Raw genomic sequence first — 10,000 nt, 5'->3', positions numbered from 1 at the left:
GGCTGGGTCAGTGTGTGTTTCTGTGTGGAGTTTGCATGTTCTCCCTGTGTTGGTGTGGGTTTCCTCCAGGTGCTCCGGTTTCCCCCACAGTCCAAACACATGCGCTATAGGGGGATTGATCAACTAAACTGACCGTAGTGTGAGAGTGTGTGTGTGTGTGTGTGTGTGTGTGTGTGTGTGTGAGAGAGAATGAGTGTGTATGGGTGTTTCCCAGTACTGGGTTGCAGCTGGAAGAGCATCCGCTGTATAAAACATATGCTGGAATAGTTGGCGGTTCATTCCGCTGTGGCGACCCCTGATTAATAAAGCCGAAAAGAAAATGAATGAATAAATATGTACAAACTTAGTAGAAGAATAGACACCTCACAACAGTAATGAACCAATAAAACAAAATAAAAATGAGAGAAATTATATTAGTTACACAATCAAAGTATAAACAGATGCCAGGGGTGTAAATATATAGGTAAGATCATAATAATAATAAAACATTGATTTGATCAAATGAAACTGACATGAAGCTTCATATGTTTGTTTGTTTGTTTGTTTTAGTGTGTTATAAACAGGCGAGCAACAGATGAGAGATTTCTCGATCCGCTTCGAATAAACGAATAATTCGTTTACAGGATCAATTCTGTGTGTAATGTTAAGATACCTGTCCTACTTTATTACCTATTAACGTGTATGTGTTAGTAGCCATACTCTCTTCCACTCAATGTTCCCAAGTTTAGATGAGCAGAAGACTGGTGAAGATGGTGGATGATTCTACTTTAACACATTTCTAATATATCTGTTACCACATTTACCTTTACCAATGAGATTATCCAGCCTGATCTCACCAGGAAACGCAGGTATTTTACGTTTTGTCAGTTTAGTGGCTAATTCGTAGTTCAGTTGTACGAAATTGTACGATTTTAAAAAGGAGGCGTGGCACCTAACCCCACCCCTAAACCCAACTGTGTGTGACTGTGTGTGAACTCATTAAAAAGCATTGGATGCAGCTCAGATTGCACTGCACCAGGTCTGCAGCCGGCAGGTTCTGTTGAGCGGTGTGCATTATCCACTATAGAAGAGATTGCACATGATGGAATGATGGACTAATCTGTCAGCATGATGACTGTCATCCTCTTTGACACAGTCCAAGCGTGTGCAAGCTCTTTCAGCTCGAGATTACATCAGCTCCGGTGTTACAGGGAGCGACACAGGAAGTCATCTTTACCAGCAGTGATCAGATTGTATAAGCAAAGTCAAACTAGATGAATGATGCTGTATTAGAACCGCATTAATACTGTAGATATGGACTAGTGTCTGCTCTTTGTTTTAGACTAGTGTGTGCAGTATGAATATCATTTATTAATATGATTACCTTCATATACATGTGATGTTCTCTATTTCTCTAACAGCACAGAGAGCTCCGCTGTGACATGTCAATTTCCCTTTGGGATTAATAAAGTCCAAACAAACAGACAAACAGCAGGACATTATTGTAAGTCTTCACAGAACGTGACCTTTAATATTCTGATGATTCTGACAACAGGAAAAGAGAAACCCATTACTGTGGCTCGTGCACTGCATTGTTTGCTAATGTGCGAACTGAAGCAGATATTATTCATCAAGCATTATTTCCTTCAATCTGGTGTTTATGCTAACATTTTCAGAATGTTTTACACGTTATTATATTTAGTCCGAGTGTAACTCCTCTATTAAATACTGAGTGTTATTGTCGGTAGTGGAAAGTGCACCGACACATGCACTCTGGTGTTCGATTCCCACCTCGAGGTCTTACACCGATCCTTCCCCTCTCTCTGCTCCCCAATTCTCTCTACTGTCCTGTCAAAATAAATGTTAAAACCCCTAAAAATAATAATAATAAAAATACTGAGTGTTATTAATGATTAGGGTTAGCTTAAGGGTTAACTGCATGTCATCGTACATATTTAATTAGGATTACTGTAGTAAGCAGGAGGAACACTTCACTCAAAATCAAGTGTTACCAAAGACTATAGTATTTATATTTAGTTGAGGGCAGAATTATTCACCCCCTGTGTAATGTTTATTCTTCTGTAAATATTCCCCAAATGATGTTGAACAGATTCAGGAATATTTGTTCTTCTGGAGAAAGTCTTATTTGTTTTATTTCAGCTAGAATAAAAGCAGTTTTAATCCATTTTAAGGTCAATATTATTATCCTCCTTCAGCAATATTAGTGTTGGATTGTCTCCAGAATAAACCACTGTTATACAATGACTTGCCTAATTACCCTAACTTTACCCTAATTACCCTAGTGAAGCCTTTAAATGTCTCTTTAAACTGTATAGAAGTGTCTTGAAGAATATCTAGTCTAATATTATTTACTGTCATCATGACAAAGAGAAAAGAAATCAGTTATTAGAGATGAGTTATTCTGATTATAAATGTGCTGAAGAAATGTTCTGTTGAACAGAAATCCTCCATCTAAACAGAGTATTGTCTGGATGGTGTGGAAACATGAGGAACACACTGAAGATCAAACCTCAGTGTTGTCAAATCTCAGAATTGTGTCATAAGCAGTGAGACAAGCCTCATGTCAAAAGTTTTACCTTATAAAGACATGCGTGTGTATGTTCCTGTTTGCGCTGGTGTGTGTGATTGTGTGTGTGTGTGTGTGTGTGTGTGTGTGTAGGCCGCTGTATGTCACTTCCTTCCTCTCTTATTTGAATAGAGTCTCTGCAGCACCACAGAAAAGAGCAGAAGCAGAATCTGAAGACCAGCGTCCATCTGCAGGTAAGAAACACTCTTTATTTTCATCATCATCATCTTCATCATCACACTGGGAGCTCAGTGATGCTCAAATCTGACTGTATAAGTCAGAAACAGGCTGACAGGAGGCTTCAGTGATGATCATATGAACTGATTGAGTGTCTCAGTATAGGGCACATGAGTGTCTTTCTCAAATCTGCTGCTCTCCGCTGAACTTTAACACTCTCTTTCTGCTTCATATGAATATTAATGCAACACACTGTTGAGTCTGAGCCGCAGAGAGTCTTAGTGTGTACACGTGTCTTCCACATGTCCTCTAACATCTCTGTTTTTACATGATAATCATATCTACATCGCTGCTAATAGAGATTGTTCTCAGAATGTTCTGGCAATGTTCACACAAACGTTCTTCCAGCAACGCTTTAGAGGAAGTTTCTGTGTAATGGTCAAAGTCGTGGTTATTTTACAATGGCAAAGAGCTGTATATCAGAGAATCAAGGAGAATATTGAAGCACTCTGAAAACTGTTGGGTAGTTTTCAAAATGATCCCAATGTTGGGTTTGTCCATATTTGAGCTAATGCTAGGTTGCAATAACTCAGCGTTTCTTTACAGTGTCGAAACTGACAACACATGAGTAATAGAAAGCATTAAAAGATGGCGTCGATACTCTCGAAACGTTCATTTTCCTGAGTCTGACGTTCATCAAAATCGTCTAAAACTGACTTCATGTTCCAGAAAGATCTTTCAGAGTAGACTGTAGAAAAGTTATTAGCTGACTTTACCTTCAAAAGCTGAGTAAACCTGTTGCAATTTGGAACTGTTACATTTACTTAATTTACTTACTTAACTATTTACTTAATTTTTTATAATTATGCAAATATTTAATTTACTTATATAATTGTAAGGCAATAGCTTTACTCATTTTTTTTTCAAAAGTAAAGTCAACTAATCACTTTTAAAGCCAACCAATGTTCAACCAAACCCTCTTAAAGTCAGCTAATCACTTTTAAAGCCAACCAATGTTCAACCAAACCATTGTAAAGTCAACTAATCACTTTCAAAGTCAGCTAATCACTTTCAAAGTCAGCTAATAGTCAACTAATAGGCTTTAAAGTCAACTAATCACTTTTAAATCCAACCAATGGTCAACCAAACCCTCTTAAAGTCAGCTAATCACTTTCAAAGTCAGCTAATAGTCAACTAATAGGCTTTAAAGTCAACTAATCACTTTTAAATCCAACCAATGGTCAACCAAACCCTCTTAAAGTCAGCTAATCACTTTCAAAGTCAGCTAATAGTCAACTAATAGGCTTTAAAGTCAACTAATCACTTTTAAATCCAACCAATGGTCAACCAAACCCTCTTAAAGTCAGCTAATCACTTTCAAAGTCAGCTAATAGTCAACTAATAGGCTTTAAAGTCAACTAATCACTTTTAAATCCAACCAATGGTCAACCAAACCCTCTTAAAGTCAGCTAATCACTTTCAAAGTCAGCTAATAGTCAACTAATAGGCTTTAAAGTCAACTAATCACTTTTAAATCCAACCAATGGTCAACCAAACCCTCTTAAAGTCAGCTAATCACTTTCAAAGTCAGCTAATAGTCAACTAATAGGCTTTAAAGTCAACTAATCACTTTTAAATCCAACCAATGGTCAACCAAACCCTCTTAAAGTCAGCTAATCACTTTTAAAGCCAACCAATGGTCAACCAAACCCTTTTAAAGTCAGCTAATCGCTTTCAAAGTCAGCTAATAGTCAACTAATAGGCTTTAAAGTCAGCTAATCACTTTTAAAACCAAGCAATCACCTTTTAAAGTCTACCAATCGCATTAAAAGATAACCAGACAACCTTAAAGTCAACTGATGGCTTTCAAAGTCAATTGATAGTCAACGAATAGCCTTTAAAAGTCAACTAATCACTTTTAAAATCAACCAATCACCTTTTAAAATGAATCAACCACATTTAAAGCCAACCAAAGTCAACAAAGTGTTTTCAAAGTCAACTAATAGTCAACTAATAGGCTTTAAAATCAGCTACTTGCTTTAAAATTCAGCCTTTAGAGTAAACCAATCCCTTTAAAAGAGTTTAGTTGACTTGTAAAGTCTGCTAAGCATTTTTAAATTCAACTACATGCTTTTAAAGTCAACTAAGTGTCCCTAAAATCAACCAATCACTCCCAAAGTCGACTAATCACTTACTGAATGCTTTTAAAGTCAACAAATCTGTCAACTAATCACTTCTAAAGTAAAACTAATCTCTTTTAAAGTCAACTAAACCCTTTAATGGAACAGGTTTACTCACTTGTATCACGTAAAGTCAACTAATTAACACTTTTAATAATGTAACGATCCTGCAGTAATGAAGCAGATAACCCAGAACGATTAGAAACTAAAGTTAACGCTACTAAAACATTCAAAGGTTTTCCTGAGCCGTTCAGAAGATTACTGTCCTTTCTGTTGTATGTAAATGAGTGTGTGTGCATGCACAGTGTGTGTGTGTTTGAGTCAGTGTGTGGGTTTTCTGTGAGCTGAAGCAGAAGTGAAGCTGAGCGAGCGCTGTTGCTAAAGTGAAACCGGAAGCTGTGGTCGAGCTAGAGACGTTCTATATTCACACCTCTGCTCTAAACGCTGCATCAACACACACACACACACACACGGTGTATAACGCAGTGTGCGATTCTAAAAACTGACTATCAGGAGGATCTTTTTTTGTAATAATAATTTGTGCAATGCATGTGCAACACTGTAGAAAATATCTGCCTAATATCAGCCTCCATATTCTGTGATTCACAAGTGTGTTTATTAGCGGTGGTGAACTGCATTATGGGATGTTGATCTCTGCTCTGTCCACTTCTGATGTTGAAAATTCAGCTCTACAGATTAACAAAGCGACTTTTATTGACATTTTAGTGGTTTAAAATATTAATATAATGTATAATTAATAATATCTAGAGGAATGAGTCTGTAGAATAGCAGAAAATGTTTATTACAAGGTTTCTGTAGCGTAATATACACCACCAACACACACTATATAGCACTGCACACTATTACACACGTGCAGAACACACACTTATACACTTATCAAGGTTAAAAGCTGGTGGAAGAAAGATCAAGATCCCATAATGCAGCTCAACAGCAGGAATAAACAGGGGAAAATAAAAACGTGAATCAGGAAATATGGAAAAGTGGATTTTAAAAAACAATATATTGTGGTTCATTTGAACAGATCAGTTTTATTAATCAGGTTTATTGATGAATATAAGAGATTGCTCAGCGAACATCTTCAGGAATAGAAAGATCCGACATTTATATGAGTGACTGCAAAACAAATACGTCTGTAATTCACCACGTTTCTCTTGAATTTTTCCTGTTTCTGAACATTATCTGTCATATTTTATTTAGTATATTAATTAGAGATGTTTGTTCTGTGATCTTCAGTGTTGTGTTAGATTAATGTACTGTATCTGCACAGATATATCACTGTACAGCATCCTGGAGGAGACATTACTGTAACAGACAGATCTGACAGACTCTATTTAATTCAATCACATCTCATTTCTTAATCAAACATCTGCAGTTTTCAGTGTGTTGAGGGATTAATTCTGCAGATCTCCTCATTTCTGGACTGTGATCTTCAGCTCTCACAGAGGATCTAAATTTGATATAAAACAAAATGGCGATGAGTCTGCACTCCCGCACTGATGAATGGATGAACTTATTATTGTTCTGTTCCACGTGTGAACACATGTGTCTGTTAAAACACAAGCTCTGCATCTAATGTGGCTTCACCGTCAGGCTGCACGTACAACCAAACAAGAGAAGTAAAGAGTGTGTGTGGATCTGCAGGTTTCAGAAGGCTAAATTCAGATCTTCCCACATTCACTACAGGATGCAGTAACAATATTCAGCATCTGCACGACCCAAAATCAACCCAATATCAACCCAAAATCAACTCTATATGAAACTGTGCTGTAAAATAATAAGGAGACACAGTAGTTTAGCTTTTACAGTGTATTAGTGTCCAACTGTGCGTGTGTTTTATTCTAATCTCACGTCAACACTGCAGATCCTGTGATGATGCTGAAACTATAGATACTGTGCAGCCCGACTGAGGGGTGGTCCGATCTATACGATCAATTATTTGAAGTGATTTTACTTTAATAAACAGATCAGAGCTTACTGTATCTGACTAATTCAAGCGCTGAGCCCACACGTCACGTGTTGATGTCCTTCAGGGGGAATTAGTGGGTCAAACCACCCGAAACCCCCCAGAGAGAGGAAGAGGATGGAGAACGCAGCAGCGTGTGGGTGTGTGTGTGTGTGTGTGTGTGTGTTGCTCAACAGAACACAGCAGCAGATTTGAGCTTATAATCTGTGTGTGTTCTGCACATGCAAATGCACATCTGATTATTCCACTGACATCACTCACATTTGCATATTCAGCGCTTCATTATAACTCCCACACAGCGGTTCACATGCCAGAAATACACTGTTTCAACAGTTACATTCACACACACACGCATGCACGCACATACACACGTGCACGCACGCACTTACACATACACACACACACACACACACACACATACACAGACACACACTTCACACATAAACATACGTGCACACACATACACACACACACACACACACACACACACACACACACACACGCACGCATGCACGCACATACACACATGCACGCACGCACTTACACATATACACACACACACACACACACACACACACACACACACATATACACAGACACACACTTCACACATAAACATACGTGCACACACATACACACACACACACTCACACATGCACATACACATACAAACACACATATATATGCAAACACACACACATGCACTCACTCACACATACACACAAACACACACAGAACACAGACATATACACACTACACACACATGCACACACACGCACACACAAACTCACACACAAACACAAATGCACAAACAAACACAGAGACACACACACATACACATGCATGGCATGCAAACATACGCACACACACACACATATGCGCACACACAAACAGACATATACACACAGACATGCACACACATACACAAACATACACAGACACATATACACACACACTACACACACGCATGCACGCACATACCTAACACATGTACACACACAAACATACACACAAACATACACGAACACACATATGCGCACACACACAGACACACACACTACACACATGCATGCACACACACATATTTTCTCTTTGTCATGATGACAGTAAATAATATTAGACTAGATATTCTTCAAGACACTAGTATTCAGCTTAAAGTGTCATTTAAAGGCTTCACTAGGGTAATTAGGGTAAAGTTAGGGTAATTAGGCATTAATAAGTGAATTAAAACAGACGCAGTATTTACCGTTGAACACTCCTCAATAACAGTGTAAAGTCTCTCCGACTGCTTCAGGAAGAGGAAGTGGAGCTCATGATCTCATCGGCTGCTTTAGCTCAAAGATAAATGAGATTAACAGCTGGAGTTTTCAGAGCGGAGAGCCTTCTGACACACTACTAATGAATAAACACTCGGTCCAGAAGACACACACCAGCATATTAATCATTCTACAGTGTGTGCAAAACTCGAGAGGAATTCCCTCACACACTGAAAGACTGTTCTGCACCTTTATACTGTATGTGTGTGTGTGTGTGTGTGTGAGCTGAGAATAACACACAGATAATGTCCTCCAGTTCTCTGAAACTGGCTTTCTCAGGCTCTGATTCTAATTGTGGTGTTTTGGTGACTGTCGCTTTAAATGCAAATGAGATTGGGCTCTTTTCAGAAGAGGGCGGAGCTACAGACACCTGTGTGTCAGCATAGTGACAGGTGTAAAACAGCGGTGTGTGTTGTCAGTGCTGCTCAGGTGTGTGTGTGTGTGTGTGTGTGCTTGATGCTTCTGTCAGTCATCATCATTAATATACTGTTAATATCTGTTAATCAACAGTTTCTGGGTTTATTAGCGGTGGTGAACTGCATTATGGGATGTTGATCTCTGCTCTGTCCACTTCTGATGCTGAAAATTCAGCTCTACAGATTAATAAAGTGACTTTTACTGACATTTTAGTGGTTTAAAATATTAATATAATGTATAATTAATAATATCTAGAGGAATGAGTCTGTAGAATAGCAGAAAATGTTTATTACAAGGTTTCTGTAGTGTAATATACAACACCAACACACACAATACAGCACTGAACACTATTACACATGTGCAGAACACACACTTCTCTTCTAACTTTTACAGCTTAAAGCGTGTTGCAGGAAAGATCAAGATCCTAAAAGGAAATTCACAAGCAGAATTAAAGAAGGAGAATTAAAAACATGAATCCCGAAGCACAGAAAACTGCTCATTTACAGATATTTCTCACAGTGCAGGAGATGTTTTACAGTGTCTCCTATTATATCATTCCTCTGGAGAACGTCTGATTTAGAGTTTTAGTGGCATTAAAACTATCTTAAATGTTTTTAAAATCTGCTCTGCTCAATATTATTATCCTCCTTCAGCAATATTAGTGTTGGATTGTCTCCAGAATAAACCACTGTTATACAATGACTTGCCTAATTACCCTAACTTTACCCTAATTACCCTAGTGAAGCCTTTAAATGTCACTTTAAGCTGAATACTAGTGTCTTGAAGAATATCTAGTCTAATATTTTGTGTTATGGATTATGTACTGTCAGTTTTGATGAGGCCTGTCTGCATTTAAGTGGTGATAAAACATGAACACATGAAGATAGAGGAGAAAGAATAGAGAAATAGCAGATAGATTTTAGTCATTTAGCCCAAGCAGAGAACATTCAGAATCATTTACTTAATGTAAACTGAAAACCCTAATAAGTGGACTGAACTCAATTAATTGAGTGAACTCGTTGCCTCAATTTAAATGAGTAATGGACTCAAAACTTGCATATTTAAGTTCATTTCACTTGCTGGTTTTGTAGATTATACTTAAACTGTTCAGTTCACCAAACTTAGTACTAAGTTTTCAGTGTATGATTTGCACGCCCTCTTGTCTGCTTAGGCTAAATAAATAAAACTCTATATATGTGTATATATGCATGTGTGTGCATGAGTGTGTGTAATAATATACTATAAAAATGATTCAATACATTTTAAACTAAAATATAAGCAGCCATTTATTCACATTATGATGAATAATTGTACCTGAAGCCATTTATTGTCTGATTTAAAAACAGACGTTGCACTTAAA

General features: G+C 37.7%; 1 protein-coding gene across 1 annotated transcript in view; it reads left to right on the top strand.

Annotated features, from left to right (window-relative positions):
- The first annotated feature begins 2,671 nt into the window (after nucleotides 1-2,671).
- The window catches only part of lcp1 (lymphocyte cytosolic protein 1 (L-plastin)), a 19,479-nt gene continuing 12,150 nt past the window's right edge, over nucleotides 2,672-10,000 (top strand). Inside the window, exon 1 of the mRNA XM_056466030.1 lies at nucleotides 2,672-2,760. The gene's annotated coding sequence lies outside the window, so the exon portion shown is untranslated. The remainder of the gene's footprint in view (nucleotides 2,761-10,000) is intronic.

The sequence above is a fragment of the Danio aesculapii genome, chromosome 9 (genome assembly GCF_903798145.1).
Source record: "Danio aesculapii chromosome 9, fDanAes4.1, whole genome shotgun sequence".
Lineage (NCBI taxonomy): Eukaryota > Metazoa > Chordata > Actinopteri > Cypriniformes > Danionidae > Danio > Danio aesculapii.
The sequence above is the reverse complement of the archived record's forward strand: the minus strand, read 5'-3'. Positions and strand labels throughout refer to the sequence as shown.